Source organism: Catharus ustulatus, chromosome 1, assembly GCF_009819885.2.
Source record: "Catharus ustulatus isolate bCatUst1 chromosome 1, bCatUst1.pri.v2, whole genome shotgun sequence".
Taxonomy (NCBI): domain Eukaryota; kingdom Metazoa; phylum Chordata; class Aves; order Passeriformes; family Turdidae; genus Catharus; species Catharus ustulatus.
In genome coordinates, this window is record NC_046221.1 from 81,863,283 (window position 1) to 81,884,479 (window position 21,197).

Consider the following 21,197-nt stretch of genomic DNA (forward strand, 5'->3'; position numbering starts at 1 on the left):
TAAATAAGCCACACCTGACTATAAGCCACTCTATAGTTTGCAGCGAGGACCCGCGTGCAACAAAGTTGCCAAATAGTAACAGAACCGTGGCAGGGCAGAGTTTACTGGCTTGGTTCGGGCCATGAGGGCTTGGGGCTGCCGACAGGGTTGGGTGGCCCAGCTCGGCGCTGCCGCTCGGCGGGGCCACTCGGGGCCGGCCGCCGTCACCACTGGGCTCGGTCACCCCCGCCCAGCGCTGCCCCATGGTGGCACGGGGGGCACAGAGCCCGCCGGCACCTGCGGTGGCGATGGGAGCCGGGGATGTAGCCTGCCTGCTCCTGCGGCGGCATGTGGGGCCGGGAGCCCCCCGAGCCGTGGGGCCAAGCGGAGAGAGCTGCCCGCCTTCCCCTGAGCCACGGGGGCAAGCAGGAGAGAGTTACCCCTGCTTCCCCCGAGCCGCGGGGCCAAGTAGGAGAGAGCTGCCCCTGCTTCCCCCGAGCCACGGGGCCAAGCAGGAGAGAGCCCCTGCTTCCCCTGAGCTGCAGGTCTAAGCAGGAGAGAGCTGCCCCTGCCTCCCCCCGAGCCGCGGGGCCAAGCAGGAGAAAGCCCCTGCTTCCCCCGAGCTGCAGGACTAAGCAGGAGACAGCTGCCCCACCTTCCCCCGAGCCGCGGGGCCAAGCAGGACAGAGCTGCCCCACCTTCCTCACCCCCTGTACTGCCTGCACAGAGCAGCTCCACCCGCTGCGCAACAGAGTAACCAATTTGTAACAACCACGTAAATGCAGGGTTTTACTGGCAGGAGCTCGACTTTGCAGTTTGCACTGACTTGGTTTGCACTCCCGGGGTTGAAAATGTCAGAAAATTATTCCCATATTGGCCGCTCCTGAGTATTAGCCGCATCAAAACGGTGCGGCTTGTATTCGTGAAATTACTGCAATTACTCCTTGTCATCTATCAAAAAAATTGGTCTGCTATTTATTATGGAATTTGATATCTATTTGATATCTAGTTGATCCTGCTTAAAATCACTAAATAATGTAGAATTCAAATATTACATTATTAGCTGTCTGATATTTCCCTATGTGTTATTTTATTCCTTTAATGATGTTTAGTGAGCTTAAATACCACTGATTTTTCCTTTACCAGCTGAAAGATTAAACTTGCCTAACTTAGAGGAAGACTGCAAAACCCCAGTCCAGTATAGCCATTTGCTTTCTTGGAGAGTATTTAATTGGGTGATGGAAATGGAAAATGAAACTGAGAAACTCAGAAATCTCAGAAATTTCAACCTTTCAGTTTTAGAATGAAAAGGCATAAGTAGGAGTGTATTTGTATTCCAACCAAAAATTAGTACATGATCCATAGCTGGCAGTCCTACTGCTCCTTGAGAACCATTCTTCCACTCTCCATCCCTGAAAAAATTTGAAAACAAGAATAAAGCACTACTGCCACTGCTAATGATGACCCTCTGACACCACAGTTTAGTTTTGAGATACCTCATTCCTACACACACTTTCACATCCTATTTGGGAGTGGAAAACAACATATAAAAATTGTGAACTTCTATTATACACTGGTTGCTTATTCTAGTCCTCCTGCCTCCATGATGTGAAAACAATTTAAAATTACCTCATTTATTACCTTTGGCCATACCAAGGCAAAACCCAGTGGCCTGTGCATAAACAGAATTCTTCACATTCTGTTCCACAAATACTCTCCTAAACATCAAGTTGACTTTTTCTGGATCATCTGTGGCAACTTTAAGGAGGGACATAGATGCAAAAGTACAGTAATTTCACAAATACAAGCCGCACTGTTTTGACCAAAATTTTGCTCCCATACCAGGAATGCGGCTAATATTCAGGTGCGGCCAATATGTGAATAATTTTCTGACATTTTCAACCCTGGGGATGCAAACCAAGTCAGTGCAAACTGCAAAGTCGAGCTCCTGCCAGTAAAACCCTGCATTTACGTGGTTGTTACAAATTAATACTCTGTTGCGCGGTGGGTGGAGCTGCTCCGTGCAGGCAGCACAGGGGGTGAGGAAGGCGGGGCAGCTCTCTCCTGCTGGCCCCATGGCTCGGGGGAAGGCGGGCAGCTGTCTCCTGCTTAGTCCTGCAGCTCGGGGGAAGCAGGGGTTTTCTCCTGCTTGGCCCCGCGGCTCGGGGGGAGGCAGGGGCAGCTCTCTCCTGCTTAGACCTGCAGCTTGGGGGAAGCAGGGGCTCTCTCCTGCTTGGCCCTGCAGCTCAGGGGAAGCTCAGGTGGGCAGCTCTCTCCTGCTGGCCCCGCGGCTCGGAGGAGGCAGGGGCTCTCTCCTGCTGGCGCCGTGGCTCGGGGGAAGGCGGGCAGCTCTCTCCTGCTGGCCCAGTGGCTCGGGGGGCTCCCGGCCCCGCGTGCTGCCGCCGCAGGAGCAGGCAGGCTAGATCCCTGGCTCCCATCGCCGCTGCAGGTGCTGGCGGGCTCTGTGCCCCCCGTGCCACCGCGGGGCAGCGCCGGGCTGGGGTGACCGAGCCCAGCGGTGGCGGCGGCCGGCCTTGAGCGGCCCCGCTGAGCGGCAGCGCTGAGCTGGGCCACCCAGCCCTGTCGGCAGCCCTGAGCCCTCATGGCCCGAGCCGAGCCAGCAAACCCCGCCCTGCCACGGTTCTGTTACTATTTGGCAACTTTGTTGCACGCGGGTCCTCACTGCGAACACAGAGCAGCTTATAGTCAGGTGCGGCTTATTTATGGACAAAGAACAAAATGTTTACCAACACCCAGCAATGCGGCTTATACTCAGTGCAGCTTGTATTCGTGAATTTACTGTAATACTAAATACTTATGGATATCCTGGTTGTAGTGGAGGAAAGAGTTAGGGGTCTGACTACCCTGCCTACCTACCCTCTGGATACAAGGAAAGAAGGTGGTATTATCCTGGTAAATATGCATAAATCATCAAGAAATACCTTGGAGGGAAAAGTGTTGCCCACGGATGAATAACTTAGCATCTGTTCACAAAGGATTCGCCATAGAGTAGGGCAATTTGCACAGAATATTTTCATGTAGGCTATTCTCATTGAAGGATTTAGTTATGTTGGTCCAGAAAGGCAGAAGTGCAGTCAGAGCAATCTGCTAGATGTGCAAGAGTGTTTTGCCATAAAAAAATATATTCTTTCATTTTCCAAGAGTTATTAATGAGGAGCATTACAACTAAAACCAGTGCAATTCCTTTACACTAGCTAAATGCACTCCTATCATAGCAAGCATTTAGTTGAACCACGAGGTAGGTGTGTAAAGCAGCACAAAGCATCACTGAGCAGTTTTAGCAAAATGAAGAATATATAGATCAATACACCTACAAAATTACTGCAGCATGCCATCTTATTTTGCTAAGGACTCTTTCATGGTTCAAAGATCTGTTCTTTTTCTCTGTTGAGCGCTGGTATTCCTTAGAAAACTTGGCTTAGCTGGCTGTTCATCCGTGGCCTATTAATATATAATGCGGTAGGTCCCTTTACTTTTCCGTCAGTCAGAACCTCCCTTGTAAAATAGAATATTTTTGATTTATTTCCAGAATTTTAAATGAGAAACTCTTATCAGGAATGTTCAGATGTTTTGGTACCATAAAAGAATCTGTATCAGTTGAGTATTTAATGTATTTCATGTATTGTATTAAATTCTTTTAAATTAAATTAAATTTCAAATTAAATTGTATTAAATTCTGCAATTAAATAGTAAAAGTTGTCTAGAGTATTTTTGTAGGAAATTAATGATATAAAAGTTCTTCAACTCTAACAGTAATCTTCAATATATAACAGAATGTCTGTTACAGCTCAGTATAAGGTAACACCACAGAAAGAAACTTAAGTTTGCCCGCAATTTATCTACATTGCTGAAAAGTGTTGAACTGCTTTAAGTGGCCATGAAGCTGGTTTTGTCACAATACTATTCTCTGATCCTACTATATTCATTATAATGAATGACTTTCCAAACCTTTTGTATTTTGATAATTTTATGGTTTTGATTTTGTATAAAAGGAAAGGAAACAATTCATAACGAATATCTCAGCCATTGCAGGGGGGTGAGAACCAGGTGATCTTCAAGTCCTTTCCAATCTCCTAGCATTCCATGATCTGTGACTCACTACTTTATGTAGGAGATTGTTTCCTGCTTTGACATATTAATAAAATGGAGCAAGGGATGAACCCGACCCATTTATGAGTCTATTTAGCAGTTAATGCTTATCTTTTTTAATGGCCTTCCCATGTATTATTAACAATGTCAAGCATGTTTTACCTGCCACACAAACCAATTTATTTGAGAGCCAGGTCACACAATCCCAAGGAAATATGATTTAAGGATGATACAAGACTGTAAAAGCCAGACACTCTCTGCATTGAAACAAAACATGCATACAGTTCTGAACTTTACTATTTCATTGCTTTAAAAGCTGGAGAAAGATGGAGAAATATTCATCAGCTACAAGAAATATTCATCTAATATCCTCCATCAATTAAAAAAACATAACAAAAACCCCAACAAAAAAAAGCCACCACAAAGCAAATAAATCATAAACCCACAAGTGTACATCTAGATTCCAGTCATCTTCTTACTTTTTTCTATTTTCTACAAATGAATAAACATTCCCCCCAAAATCTGCTAATATTAAGTTGTGAAGAAAATAGTCTTCACAGTATCCCAGAGTATTTTAAAAGCACAAAGGTCATAAAAATGATGAGCTCCAGTTTAAAGTTGAATAATGATACCGTGAGGATGCATCAATCTGTAGCAGCCTTGGCCATAGTGAGCATGAAGAATTGATATGAAGATCCCAAGGGCAAAGAAGAAATAAAACAGCAGATCCCAGACCTCAGGCATCAAAGAAAAAGCCTGAGGCTTGTTCAGGGAGCAGGCAGGTGGAATCAAACAGGAACAACTCTGAAGAGCAAGGAAGACAAGGGAACTTGGAAGGTCTTAAGTGCAGCATCCTCCAAGCCTCAGGAAAATATATCCAATCCATTCTGTTTTTACCCCCAGTCTAAACCTACTGCTTTAAATTTACAAATGCAATCTCACAATTTTTGCTGAAAATGTGCCATAGTAGTAGAGTAGAGCTTACATTGTTTCTTTCAATATGTGCCTCTGTAGCCATCTCTCCTCTACAACCCTACTTCGGTTCCCCATCAAATCGTGGGTCACTCCAATTTATTAACATTTTTCTTCTTTTGGGGTGCCTGAAACCAGATACAAAATTCCAGAAACACTCTAAAAAGTGCTAAAAAAGTGCATTAAATCTTCCTCCAACATACTATCTGTGTTACTGTCAATACAGCTCAGATGTTAAGGTATTGTGTTCTGGGGAGTTTGTTTATGTTTCAAGTGATTTATTGGCTCACACAGTATCAGTGAAATAATACATTCCATTTTTCAGGGAATGCTGATTATGATTGCTAGAAGTAGCAGCCCCAGAGGACTGTAATACTATCAAAGGACTATTACAATTCAAAATTATCTGAAGCTTGAAACAGACTATGCAAAATTAAATGAAATTGATTTCTTTTTAGGATAGAAATGACATTTCTGTCACATGCTAGAAGTAATATCAATCACAGGAACAAAAAACATAGATTTTTCAGGGATGCTGAAACCTATGAATCAGCAGGGGATAGTGCCTCCTAATTAAAATTAGCTCATATATTAAGTCATAAACAGAAGGCACCTACATACTCCTGAGTTAAAGAAAAAAAGCCACTTTCAGTACTGAGCAAACATTAGGATAACAAGGTGGGAGTATTGCAAATGAAACTAAACAGGAAGTTAATAAACAAAATAGTCCAGTTTACCAATATAGAGCAGAGAAAAGAAAAAGAATGCAGGTTTCCAGGGGGTCACCAGCTTCAGCTAACACTGAAAAATAGAAGTAAATGTCATATGGGATACATAACAGGAATATGTATACCAGATTTGAAAATTCCAGTGTTGTCAATGAGACTAGAACATTGCAGAACAATTAGCTGCAACTTTTGCTGTTGGTGAGAAGGCCAACAAACATCTGTTAGAAACAAAGACTAACGAAGTGGAAAAAAAAAAAGAAAACCTGAAACGTGGAAAAAGAAAATGAAAACCCAAAACAACCAGATGAACTGTTGAACCCAAAACCACCTTTCATGCCTTTCCTTCTTATGAAAGGAATAAAAGACCTGTTAGGTAATTTCTTGAACTAGAAAAAGCTACATTGCCACTGTATTGGCAAGAAAAATTGTATTGCCATCCCATCTAATGTCTCCTTGATCCAGGCTTAATATTTTGGTTTTACTTTTGGCCTCATCAGTACAGACTTGTTGGGTTCTTGCTTGTAACAGATTTAATATTCTTTAGCCTATTCTCCATAAAAATTCTGGCATATTTTTCTTCCACATACTACTTCATTAAGTCTCTAAAGAAGCTTGATCATCACATCTCTCACAAAATAGGTATGAAAAAGCAAGACAGTTTCTAGATCAATTTCTTTTTTTTTTTTTTTTTTCCCCTGAGAATTTAGAAGATGTTAAGATTCTTGGAATTTCCACTTTTAAGAGCAGACCTGTACCTACTCAGGAATTTAAGGATTTACTCACACAGGAATTTAGGAACAGGTGACTAGAGTTTAAATTAGTTCACTGCTGCTCCTAGGAACCCACTGCACACACTTGTGGTGTGCAAAGACCGTGCCTGCCTCATGCCTATAAAAATACACATCCCATGATGTTCACAGATGACTGTTTTCCCCTGTCCATGAAGCAGTGCAATCTGCTTTTGTTGTTCAGGCTCCAATGTTTCCTGTAATTAAGCCGCCTCATTCCAAACTAGATTGAGTATCCCTGCATCACATTGCAGTCTGAGTTGTAAATGTGGTCCTAGCAAGTTCAGTTTTCTGTGAAAAGTTTGTGCACTTTTTTTGCCAGGAATAAACTGCTAAGAGTACACAGGGATCTGGTGCAAGGCAGGCAGAATACTGTATATTTGCACTATCCATGTAGGGTCCCAAGTCCACCCTGACTTCTTACTGGGCATGAGACCTTAATAAGGGTAATAGCATTGACCTTCGGGTTTCTGTTGGTCATTGTGCATATTTACATCCTCCCTGTAGTTTTATTGCCTAAAGTAGTTTCATTAGCCTCAGAATAGAACTAAATTTACTGCATTTTACCCCATCCATTCAGTGGATTTTTTTTCTCCTGACATGACCTATAATATTGGACCAAGTTTTTAAAGCCTATCCTTTGGATTTTCTTGGTAAGCCTAATTGTAAAAGGGGACAATATTACCATTCAATCCATTAAACAATTATACTTGAGGACCCAAGTTAACTCTTATGGTATCATATTTAACAGAAATAGATTTAAAATTAGTAAAAGTTAGATCTTATAATAATTCATTATGCATTTTGTTTGTCTTATTTTTATGTGATTGTGCTTGTGCTACTCATATAGTTCTGAAGATCATTTATTTGGGCTCATTACCAGAGATCAAACAATACACCTATTATATTGGACTGAAAGTAATTTATTAAAAAAGCTCTTCTGAATTAGGAGAAGAATAATCTCTTGGTGAAAACAGAATTTTAATCTATCTTCTAAGGAATCACCACATAATAGCTTATATTATATTGATAGAAATAGAAGAATGAATCCTCATCATACAAATATATATTTTTATATAGCAAGGACATCAGGTTAATTTCTGGTGAAAGCATCGACTGCACCAGTTTGTGCAATAGAACAGTTCTTAGTTCTCTGACGTTAAAATTAAATAGAAAAGCTGTCCAGCATATGCAAACTCCATCCTTCATTACACAAAACAATTTCAGAGCCATTGGACTTACAAATGTGTTAAATAAATGAATTTATATATTATGACAAAGCAAATACATTTTTGCACTTGTAAGAGCTAAAGTCATAAGACACAAAAAGATATCTTCCCTTTTCAAACATTGTGCATTAAACAAATTATATTAAATGTGCTCAGAATCAAAATTATTTATATTGCATTAAGACACGAGGTTCCATAACCATGAGTTATTGAATTCAATACTGTTCTCCAACTGATATAAGAAAAAAATTATCCTCTCTGTACAAGTCAGGGATTGTCATTCTGTAGCCACAGAAGATCAAACTCAATGAAAATAATTTTATCATTTTGATGTCTAGTTCTATATATCTGTAATTAAATTTTCAAGCTAATCTAAGTGTCTGATTCTTAAATGTTTGCTTTCAGTATAGCTACAGTGCATATTATTTTGGAAATTCTTCATCTGCTATTGGAGTTCTCATCAGATCACAGAATATTCTGAGTTGAAAGGGACCAATAAGGATCATCAAGTCCAGCTCTTCAGTGAGTGACCCATACAGGATTGAACCCACAACCTGGGGGCTTCTGACAAACGGAGCTAATCTCAGGGTCTAATGTTAGGATCCAAACATTTATATTCAGCTCTGAACTTATAGTTTTAAATTTGGGGTTCTTTTTGGTTTTTGCTTTATAGGGGGGTTTTGTTGTTGCTGCTGTTGGGATTTTTGCTTGTTTTTTTAAGAGTTCTAAATAAAATTTTCTGAGAATAGTTTCATATTTTATCACTAAATCTCAAGACAGAGTGAGAAATCTAAACACCGTCTTCAGACATGAAAAGTACACTTTCAAAATATTTTCTAAATATTAACCTATACACCTTGTAAGAGTTACTGAGCTGTTGTATGTGAGTTTACCTTGGCTGGATCCCTTCTCAGGGAGACAGAAATGAAGACAAAAAATCTTGATTGTTTAGACTCAAGAAGTGAAGCAAATAAAGGTAAGAAAAAAATCTAAAGAAATTTCCTTAAAGGGCAAACAAAGAGACTAGACTGAAGAACTTCTGATTCTTTGTCTTTATCAGTTAATTCTTCTCACTGTTGTTGTATAATACTGTAGTAGCACTGAAGTGTGGAAGTTGATTATTATTTTACTACAGATTTCAGTAATCTGTACCATTATACAGTGATTGTGCAGCCTGACACTGCTTGTTCACTCTAACAACTGGTTCTTAAACTCTAACTAGCCAACAAGGGTAGTACTAAGGACAAGGACAAATCTGGAAGGGTTAAGGAAAATGAACTTCACAGTTGTCATTGGCTCAAATTCCTTGCTGGAGGCCTGAGTAGGATACCCTGGGTTTATTCAGATACTGTAAAATATTTTCCTCTTTTTTCTAAAGCAAAGATCTTGGCTGGATATTTAATATAATAATCCTGATTTAATTTGTCACTCAATTTTGGTTAATCCCTAGCATAGTATGATAAAATCAAAAAATATGGCTTAACTGATAATTTGTGGCCAAGTGAGGTTTTTGACCATCATGGGTGAGCAACACAACAGGAGCTGCTCAGTGAGAGTTGTCTCTGTCCTTTCCCTTAGGGAGGAAGAGGTCTCAGTTAAGAGATATTCTGGGTAGGAGGAATAAACTCGCATGAGGAATAGCTCATTTGGTTTCCTGAGTAGATAAGTTGATAGAAATTTAACAGTAGTTAACATAATGACATCTCATGCTGAATATCTTCAGAATTCATTAAGAGGCCATGAACATTTCAAAGTAATGTCACATTATTGTAGTTACAATATATCATCCTGTACTGCGTGTGTTCTGAAAGTAAGATGTGTTATCTTCTGCTGAGTAAGGATATTTGGAAAATCTATGTCTTGCTTCTGTAAGTTTAAAATTTTGCAAACCTTAAAATGGTCTGTTCCTGTATCTTTAGTTATATATATATATATATATATATATATATATATATATATATATAAGTAATCAAGGTATCAGACCTTTTTTCTGTGAATATCTTAATCATGAGGGGTTTGTCTTTCTGCTCAGTTAACTTTGGATTACTTTCTGCAGAATTTGGTGTCCATGAATTTCTATTTGAGAATCAAGTACCTACCATGCTTAACTAAAAGGCATTTTTTTTGATCTGCATTAGATTAGGATGGGGTTCTGAAAACACTAGTGTAGTGTGAAGTTTCGCTGTATTTTGAAATAGGAGATTTAAGAGGTTTAAGATCAGCTCTTTCCATTCTTGCTCTTCCACGGTATATAAACAGGAAGAAGGGGCTGTCTTTGGAAGATGATGTCTAGTTCTAGGAGGAAGCTATAAGCCAGAGACCTCAGTGAATAAGCATTTTTTCTGTCCTCAGGGCTGGATGATCCTCTCTTCATCATTTCTTTTTTCAATGGAGTCAGTTTCCTTACATACTTGACACTTTCGCCTTATTGACAAAGATCTACGAGGAAAACTCTTGGCTGTAAGGTTTGGAATCAAGGCACAATAAAGTTTAGTGTCATAAGCATCAACACTATTTTACCATGTCCATATTAATAAATTAAACATTGCCATGATAGACACTTTATGCTTGTTTTGTTGTTGTGGGATTTTTTTGTTCCTTTTATGTGCATTTGTATGTTGAAAATGTTTCAAGAGTCCCTCTCATGATTTCGTCCTAAACAAGCTACCACTCTCAAACCATTTCTGGTTGTGCCTCCACAGCTGTCACAGATAAGGACCATTCCCAACAGAGAGCTTGGCAGCATGGTTGACAGCCATTCCATACCAGGTGACAGCAGCACTGGGTAACAATCCTGAGAATGGTCAGTTTAGCTTTATAGACATAGAGACAGTGATTTGATCCCTGGCCATTTAAGCAGTTTAATGCAAATGGGGAAAGAAGGAGGGCAATGTTAGAGGAAACGCAGAAATCAAAATACTGCAGCTGGTGTGGATAAAACTGGCTAGAGATGCTTTTTCCTTGTGTGAAAGGAAACAAGAGCTTTGCCATATCATGACTCTTTTTTTCTTTCAAATAGAAATAGAGAGCTTTCTTGTGATGTTTTCTAACTTAATGAATCAGTCTGTTAATACAAATTACCACATTAAAATGGGTAAAATAGCCACAAATGCATACAATAAAACACTGACAGTCACCTGATCTGGTCACTGTGTACCAAGGTGCATCAAAATAATATGTATAAATATATTCACCAATGGCTATTAGGATGACCCATTTCACCCATACACTGGGCAATTTAAAGAATTTTTTTACTTTTTCTGGATTTACTGACTCAAAAAGTAAAAGGAATTTAAAAAATCAATTTTGTAATAGTTTAATGGGTACCTTAGAATGTGAAATACTACGGTAGTTTAAGGTTCTTTACTATATCACATTTTCATCAAGTCTAACAGTATTCTGATTGCTATAGGAAAACAATGTAATGAAAATGGGAACTGCTTAGCTGACCTCCTATGAATTTTAATGGAGGTAGTCATCTCTGTACTTTTACATTCACAGCTGTTAGTATCATAACTGGAATCAGTCCTCCTTCAAACTAAATTAGTAATAGTGCAGTTTGTAATGAAAGTAACATTTAGCAGGTACACTTGAGTTCTAAAGAACACTGTAAGTCCAATCTCAATAGTGTCTGTGATAATAAGGATATAGTAAGGATGAATTTCAACTTCTATTATAATCAAATTCTTTCAGCTATTGCTTCATTATCATGCAAAACCTTTTCAGGTGATATGTCCCTGATCTGATCTCAATCCAAAAGCATTTAAAAGGGCAATCAAAATCAGTGCAAATGCTGCTGAGAACTCGAGTGCATGGAAGAAATGGATGGTGGCTTTCAACAGATATTTGACAAATACTACCAATTTGTTACCCCTTCTCATAAGCTTCCTGAAGAACAACTAGATATATGGATATGTTTTTAACCCCACACATTCCCAAGGCAACACACTGATGTAGCCTGAAAGTGAGTGAAAATTTTAATTGTATTTTAATTCTATACAATATTGCAGGCTAAAGTCTTTTCAGAACATAGTTAAAGACCCTAAGATAAATACCCCCTTCTTTGTTATAAAAAACTAAATATATTCAGCAGTGATTTTATGTTTACATATTTTCCTACAATACTTTTGTTACTAATGACAAGCTCAGAAAGCTAGAAAATTAAGATGAAAAGTAGAAAATTTGAAAAATAATCAGCATAAAATTTTATGTCAAAATTGAAGATCAGGACCATGAATTGTTTTATAAAAGTGAACGAATAGCTACACAAAACTGGCCTCATCTGATAATCAAAGAGCTCATAACCATGGCTTCAAACAATTACAGACCAGGACATAATTTGCTAAGAAGTTGCTAGCCCTTCACACACTACTGACAATATAGTCACAAAAATCCTGCAGAGGTAATATCATCATGAAGGCTTCTTAACCATTAATTGTAAGATGCCCTGTTTTGGAAACATTCTTAATTTGCAGCTATACTTAAATGAAATATTCTTGTCTGTTTCTCAAAAATTCACCTTTCCCTATTTGCTTTTAGGTAAGGTGCATTAAAAGCCTTGTAAAATGTGTGGAAAATGTATTTCCATGCTTTTACAAAATTTCAGAAATTATTAAATGGATGAACTGTAGAGACATGACAAATTACATATATTTTATCCTCCTGGCTTGCTAAAATAATTCATTATATATGTAGCATTTTGAAACACCGACTTGTTTCTGCATCAAATCTCTCAAAAGTTTTAAATTTCCATGAGAAAACTTCTACCTGAGAAAAATTTCACTTTTAAACAGGAAACTAGTCTGTCTCTTCAAAAAATATTTCTTGACCACTGAGTGAGACTGGATTTTCCACAGAGCCATATAGTATTGCACCAAGAAAATAGATACAAACATATCATCCTATATTTGTACTTGAATATTAAGAATAAGATGTATTAAGATGTATTTTATTTAATACATCTTTTCCCAATACATGTATGCAAAATCGTATTCATTAAAATGGCCAGGTGTTTTAATTTTCAAATGTTCCGACTAATACACTAATTTCCACTTTGCTACATTTTCTCATACATAATGTATTAAACTGCTTCTTGTTGAGGGTAGGTTCTTTCACATGCAGTGCTGAACTGGAGAGAGGCAGAATCCCATCCCTTGTCTGCTTGAATTTCAAGTACCTGTGAAGCAATTGTAAGAACAAAATACTTCAGAAAGGAAAGAAATGTTTTAGAGGATGGTCACATCCACTGAAACTTTTTCTGCATGACCATGTCAATTCTTGGAAAGGTCAGCCTTTCTGAAAATTGTGCTGTTGTCATAATTTCTCATTTATTAAGTGTCTCATCTTTTGGACATGTTCAAGACAGAGGAATGTAAAAATCAGAATGGTGCTGAGGAACATGGAAAGAAATTAAGCATTACTGAGAACAGACATAGGAAGCTAGGAAGGGGATGCAGGACAAAGAAAAATTTCAGCAGGAATAAAAATTAATAAAACCAACCTCACTGTGACTCTGTCACAGACCAGTGGCACAGCCCAGCAGCTGGTATGAGCTAGTTGAATGGCATGAATGAATGGCACCCATTCTTGTAGTACAAAAAGGCAGCATCAGGATCATTCTTGCTGACCTTTCACTAATAGTGCCATAAAACTACCCAAAGAAATTATATAATGATTCAATAAGCAGAATACTAACTGCTGAAATACTGTGTCAGAAAAGACACTAGAGAATGGCATGCATTAAAACTAAAATTAAATTTCCACCTGCATGGAAATTCCTTATAATGTTGCATTGTGCATAATCTAAGAAAACTAAATTGAGCTACTTGCAAGTCTTTTCAATTTCACTTCAGATTTCATGATAGCTTTCATGCTGCACGACATCATATTTTCTATGAAAATAATATATTCAAAGTACTTTGCCTTAGGCAGATTGTGTATGTAATACAATATTATCATCTGATAACAAAGAAATAAGACTTTTCCCTTTATTTCTTCCATTCTCTTCAAAATACAGTAATTTCACGACCATAAGGCGCACCGGACTATAAGGCGCACTTTTTTTTTGCAGCGAGGAGCCGCATGGCGCGCAACAAAGTAATGAATTACTGGCAGGTGCTCAATTTGCAAACATTTTTAGAAGATCAGTGTAGCCTTTAAATGCAGCCCCAGGCGCCCTTCCCCGTGCAGCGGGCCCCGGCATTTCCGCCCGCCCCCGGCGCCGGCTGGCAAGGCTCACGGCACCCAGCTCCCACCACGCGGCCGCGCTGTGTCCTGGCTTCCCCTCGGCCAGTGGCAACGGCGCTTCTCTCCGCTTCCCCGGGGTTGCGCCACTTGTCACCGCTTTTTGGCGGCTGCAGGGGCTTGGCCACCACCGTGATTTGGTGGCTGCAAGGGGCTTGACCGCCACTGCAATTCTGCGGCCACAGGGGCTCCGCTGCCACCGCTTTTTGGTGGTTGCAGGGGCTTCGCCACCGCCGCTTTTCGGTGGCTGCAGGGGCTCGGCCGGCGCCATGATTTGGCAGCTGCAGGGGCTCAGCTGGTGCCACAATTCAGTGGCCGAAGGGGCTTTGCCACTGCCATTTCCCCGCTGCCACTTTTCGGCGACTGCAGGGATTTCCCCACCGCCACTTTTCGGTGGCCGCAGGGGCTCGGCTGGTGCTGCGATTCAGCGGCCACAGGGGCTTCGCCACCGCTGCTCCGATGCCACCACTGGGCAGGCTCTGCTTGGGGCTGTTGCGGGCTCGCACTTCTCGTTTCCTCCACATCCGGACCAGGGCCGTCCAGCTTCTCGTTCCCCCCACGCCCGTGGTGGCACCGCCCGGCTTCTTGTTCTGCCCGGGTCAGGGCCAGTGCTGGCTCCCTCCCTCCCCTCGTGGCTCCTGCCAGCCATGGCCACCCATTCCCGCCCCCCGCTCGCGACTCAGTGCTCCCGTGGCACCGCCCCCCCATTGCGGCTCACACTTCTGGTTTGGCAAATTTCGCAACTCTGTCCATCAGATAAGGCGCACCAGACTACAAGGCGCACTTCCGTGTTCGGGGAAAAAATTTAGTCAAAAGGGTGCGCCTTGTAGTTGTGAAATTACTGTATTTATGATTTACTTCTGCATTACAAAACTGAAGTGACACTCGATATTAAAGCTCCTGACATACTTATGATACTCAGCTATATAAGAAAAAAAATATAAACAGGAAGAACAGTGATCTGTTCTATAAAGAGACAAATTTCCCAATTTTGCCTCAACCCAAAATTTCAAGTAAATTCCAAGTTTGTTGCCCCTTTTAAAAAGTAACATATATAAGTATTCTACCCTGTATTCAGTCTTTTAGGTCAGGGCATATTGTTTTGCATAATGTGCTCATGACGATGACTTTTGGGTGTAAAGGACACAAAAGTTAAAAATACAAACTTAGCAGTAACTGTTTTGGGAGGGATAGCAATAACCAGCTAAGGAAGAAAAATAATGATAAAGGGAGCTTTACCTTTCCCATTCTTTTTCTTTAAAAAACAAACAAACAAACAAACAAAAAAAACGCTTTAGTTTTAAAGGTTATTATGTGGTTCATTTTTGAAATCTGAACTTGCTAAATAATATTACGGGACTAATTATTTTGCAGGCATAAGCTTCCTGCAAAATAGGCAATCATGTCAAAATAGAAAAAGTGTTTGAGTGGGACAAATAATCTATAAAAAGAGAGGAATCAGGAACAATTAGCCTTTTCTTTCAGTGGATGAAGTCACTATCAGCCTTCCAAGAGACATGTGGTGTATTATATAAAATAACTTCTAGATAACCTGAAAACAATCAGACACTAACAATGTCAAAAAAAGTATTGATGAATGAATTATACAGGGTATGAAGAATGAGAACTAGGCATGAAAAATTTCAGGAAGACCCAAAAAGATGCATTATTCAGAAGCAAAGAGGCAGATGAAATTCAAAAGAGTTACACAGTGATGCACATAATAAAAAAAAAATTAAAATAGTAACTTCACAGAATCATAAATGGCTTAGGTTGGAAGGCACCTTAAACAACATCAGGTTCCATGGGCAGAGACACTTCCACTAGACCCGCTTGTTCACAGCCCCATCCAACATGATTGTTAACACTTCCAGGAATAGGACATACACTACTTCTCCAGACCCGTTCCACTGCCTCACCACCCTTGCAGTAAAGAATTTCTTCCATACATCTAATTTAAACCTACCCCCTTTCAAATTTAAACATTCCCCCTTGTCGTGTCACTACATGTCCTTCTAAAAGGCCCCTTAGCTACTGGAAGGCTGAAAAGAAGTCTCCTCAGAGCCTTGTCTTCTCCAAGCTGAACAAATTAAGCTCTTTCAGGCAGACCTCATAGAAGTGCTCCAGCCCTCTGATCATCTTTCCAGTCCTCCACTCCACTCAGTCTAACAAGTCTAAATCTTCACATTTGGAGTCCCAGAGCTGAACACAAACTCCATATGGGGTCTCCTGAGAATGGAGTAGAAGGGTAGAATCACCTCCCTGACATTTGGTCACGGTTCTTCTGATGCAGCTCAGAATACATTTGGCTTTCTGGACTGCAAGTGTGCCTTGCTGGGTCACATCAATCTTCTTGTCAGCACCACCCCTAGTCCTTCTCCTTAGGCCTGCTGTCAGTCCATTATCTGCACAGCCTGTATTTGTGCTTGGGACTGTCCCAACCCAGCTGCAGGACTTCACACTTCATGAGGTTCCCATGGGACCACCTCTCAAGCCTCTCAAGATCCACTCTAATGTACTATTAGCAAACCACTACCAGTTTGGATACTTATGGAGTTTAATAGCTTAGGTTCAATGAAAATACCAGTTTCATACCCCACAGCTATTAAAAAGCAAATTAGATGTCAATCTTTTGTGGTGAGTCGACCTTGAGTGGTTGCTAGATGCCTACCCAGCCACTCTGTCACTCCCCTTCCTTTACAGGATGGAAGAGGATGGAAGAAATCAGCTAGAAATTTTGTGGGTTGAAACAAAGAGAGGGAGATCTCTTACTAATTATTGTCACAAGCAAAATAGACACGACAACTTTTCAGGGGAAAGGGTGTGGATATGTTATTTTCTGTTGTTCCCCATTTATTCAGTTTTCACCTCAGTATGAGGGGAGAAATGAGACTAAAGTTGCTTTCCTTGGGTAGTGCAGAGGTGCTGAAAATTTGCTGCTCCTTCAATTCCTCTGAGAAGAGATTAATTGAGAACTAAGCAGCAAAGAAAGAATAAGTACAGTTTCAAACACTGCAATCACATACCAAGTCAAATTGCATCTTTAGAGGTGAAAACACCAAGCTCTACCCTCTGCAGAAACAAAGACCTCAGCTTAAAATAGGTTATTTAATGAATATCTTCTGTTTGTGTGACTGCAACTATAATGCATAAAAGAGAATGCAAGCCCAGCAACAAGGCCTGTGGGAGAAAATATCGCCTTACACTAATATATATACTTCATACTGTTCTTCTGTTGAGCTTTGATTTACTGTAGATGATAAATCAGCAGCAGTCTGACCTTCTTCTTGAGCACAGCCACATTCTAATTCCATAACTTTTTTTTAATCTTAGTGTCATAAGATGAGAAGTATCAGTTTCATTTTGACGACCCAGTCACTAGTTTTGTGTGACAGACATCGTATTATTTAAACCTACCAACTTCTGCCTTTTTTCTTAATGTGAGTATAGATCAGTGTCTTACATCATGATAGTCAAGCTGGGCTTACTACTTGTAGCTTTTGTTGGAAAAATTATTTCAAACATGACTTACATTCCTCTTTTTACCTATACACATCAGTGAACTCTACAGTCCAGTGTCTGATGCCCAGCTAATAAAGATTAATGGATTAATTTACCAGAATGCTAGAATCTTATTAAAATGCAAATGCTTGGTGTCTGTTAATTGTTCAATATCACATACAATTAATTTTGGGCCTTGTACACTTTCTTGTGGTTTTGGTACAGTTCATCTGAAAAGCTTGAAGAATAGAAGCAAAATCTGGGGGGTTTATCCCAAATATTTAGATGAATAATAGCACTTAAAAAGTAGCAACTGTGAGCTGGAAATAAATTGAAGAATTGTGAGGTTTAGAACCACTAGATGCAGGAATAAATACAAGATGGACAGAATAATTATCAGACAAAATTGCTAAGAGAAGGATATTTCTGCAAACGGAAGAGAAAAAGAAGCTAACAACTTCCAATTAATAACAGCTAGTTATCAAAATTGATTCTGAGTTTGCAAAACTCATTTTAACACATTAATCTTTTGCCTGAACTTTTTGCAGAGTCTGGCAAAGGCTTTGGAAGACTAAGTCCCAGATAAGTCAGTAAAGTTGCTGCAGCTGTGAACTGTACCTAGCACCTGTTGAGCTGTACCCTGAATGTATCTTATTTCCCATCCCCACTTCTGTAATTTTACCTGAAGTACTTCAGACTCCCCTCCCCTCCCCTCTTGAAGGCATAAGGAAAATCCTTCCATTAACTTTCTGATGGTAGAATACATAGGAGTTTGCAAATTTACTGAATACAATGTAAAATATTACAAACTTATGTACCCTCACTTACAGAGAATGAAACAGGATTTTTTGCCCTTCTCTATGAATATATCCTCACTCTATGCAAAGGGGATCTACAGTGTACTAGTTTTGTTTCTTGCAAGATTGCAGATGATGAGGAGTTATGATGCTTTTAAATTTGAACTGCTTTTGAATTAAATTCCAAATCTGCAAGTTGCAGTTTATCAAATGAAAACAAAATTTCAAATCTCATTGTCACCACTAAAAATAATAATTTATGTTTTGTCGCTCATTTTTAAAACTTATATTTAGCATTATCTTTAATTACTTTCTTTTTTTAACATATTTAGCTATTTGTTTATGATAATGTAAATTCACAATCTATTTACAGTCTTAGAAAGCAGACTCTTATTAGAAATCCCATTTTATTTTTCAGGTACTTTGTACAGACAATAATTCCTCTACCTTAGCTTTTAGCTGTTTGGCTTTTTTACTATTACTATTATGTTCTATTTCAAAGAGGAGTATGTGGATTAAAAACGTTTTTCTCTTTTGTATGCATTTCACTTCTTGAAACTGCAGACAACCGAAAGAAGCAACTTCTTTCACCTGTTTAATTACCCATCTTTTTTTCTGCATAGCACTCTTATCAACAAAAGCCAATTATGAAACCCAAATTTGACTGTCAGGTGAATATGAAGAATTATGAAACAGTGCTGCTGGATGACTGTTTTATTTTGACATCCTGATTTTTTTTCTAGTAGTTTAACTATGTTTCCACCACTTCAAATGGTGATATTTGTAAAGTTTAAATTCCCATATGAATTTGAACACAGTGTATGAGAAGTTAAAAAATTGTTCTACTGGAGTAATTTCAATGTTAAAATGACTCAGAGTTAAAATGCAAATATATTTAGTATCATCTGTGGATTAATTCATACAGAAAGTGACAGTTTCAGTATAGTCTTCACTGAGAATTTAAGTCCAAAAATTTTTGAAAGCAAAGTTGTGTAAATCCAAATCTAAGAGACCTGCACCCCAAAACATAACAGCAGCAAAGAGTGCATTCACAATGCATTCCTTGCTGCTCTATAGTTGTTAAACTAATGGTGTGAAATGGAAATATGACAATGCAATACACCTACTTGTGTCAAATTACTCCTAAATGATGGCTACATTTATATACTTCTATTTCTTAATGAATACATTCTGTCTACTAATTTTAGGTAGGTTTAATATTTAATGGCATTGTACTTTTCTTACTTACAAAATTACTTAAACCTCCTATAACACAATTAAAAATTATCCTTAAATTTCAACCCATCCACTTCACAAGAAAATACATACTAAAAGGTGGCTGATAATATCGCAAACCTATCTGGATGGTGTTGAAGAGCTGAGGCTAACAACTAGATTACTTCTATTTAGCCACAAGCCCAGTCCTTCATATCCCCTCCATTTAAATCAATATGTCAGTATAGGAAAGATTCCGGTATATGCTATTTTTTATTAAATCTAATATTATTTTCTTGCCACAGTATATCTACTGCTTTGTCCATTTTTCAACACTTGTTTTGACATTTCTTCAGTCTGCCTGCTCCTTCACATGACATCAAAAAGAAAGAGAGACAAAGAGTCTCAAAGATCAAAGTAGGCAAACAGAGAGCACTGGAATGGAAGAAGAATATTTTTTCTCAAGATCTCACCATTAAGCTTTGTCAACAGAGTATGCATGACAGCAAGTTCAGTAAATCTGTGTACAGTAATTTCACGACCATAAGGCACACTGGACTATAAGGTGCACCCCCAGGAGTCACAAAATTCGCAACTTTGTAGATCATATAAAGTGCACCGGACTATAAGGTGCACTTTTTTTTTGCAGCAAGGATCTGCCCCCAGCTCCCCCCCGGCAGTTGCTGGTCAAGGTTCCGCCTCAACTCAGCAGCCATGGGCCCCCGGGCCTGCCTGAACCCGGTGGGGCGGGGCTATGCCTGCCGCCGCTCTGTGCTGCCTCTCCGGGGCTGGGCTATGCCTGCCGCCGCTCCGTACCGCCTCCCTGTGGCCAGGCTATGCCCACTGCCGCTCCATGCAGCGTCCCCGTGGCTGGGCTATGCCCGCTGCTGCTCCGTGCAGTGTCCCCGGGGCCCCGCTGCTCAGGGAGTTCCCTGGCGCTCTGGGTGTCCTGCGCCCCCCTGGTGCTGTGGGAACCTCACGCAACCTGTGCGCTCCGGTTGTCCCCTGGCACTCCAGGAACCCTGCGCTGCATGGGCGCTCCGGGTGCCCCGATGCTGGCACGCTCGCCCCACGCCACTGTTGCCCCGATGCCAGAGGGCTTGTCCCATGCCGCCGCTGCCCCGATGTTGCTGGCTTTTCCCCCCCAACCTGGGCTGCTCCGCCGCCACCAGCTTTCCCCCTGCGCCGGCACTGCCCCAATGCCGCCAGGCTCGCCCCGACCCGGCGCTGGCCCGATGTCGCTGCCGGGCGGGCTCTGCTTGGCTGGGGACTGTTGAGGGCTCACACTTCTGGGGTGGCAGATGTGGCAACTTTGTACATCATATAAGGCGCACCAGACTATAAGGCACACTTCCGGGTTCGGGGGAAAATTTTATTCAAAAGGGTGTGCCTTATAGTCGTGAAATTACTGTATTGCCTTAGGGAAAAAAGCTAAGGAGTTCATGTAATCAAGGTTCATAATTTCTTATTCTGATCTGAGACACTTAAAGAAATACCTAAATGCCTCTGGAATGATCTTCTAAAGTAATTCATTTTAGCTGTCCTTCCTTCATCTTTCACTTTAATAAGACAAAATATTTTAGTGAACCCAATATAGAATAGTAAATATCTCCAGAACACAAGTTGCAGAAACAT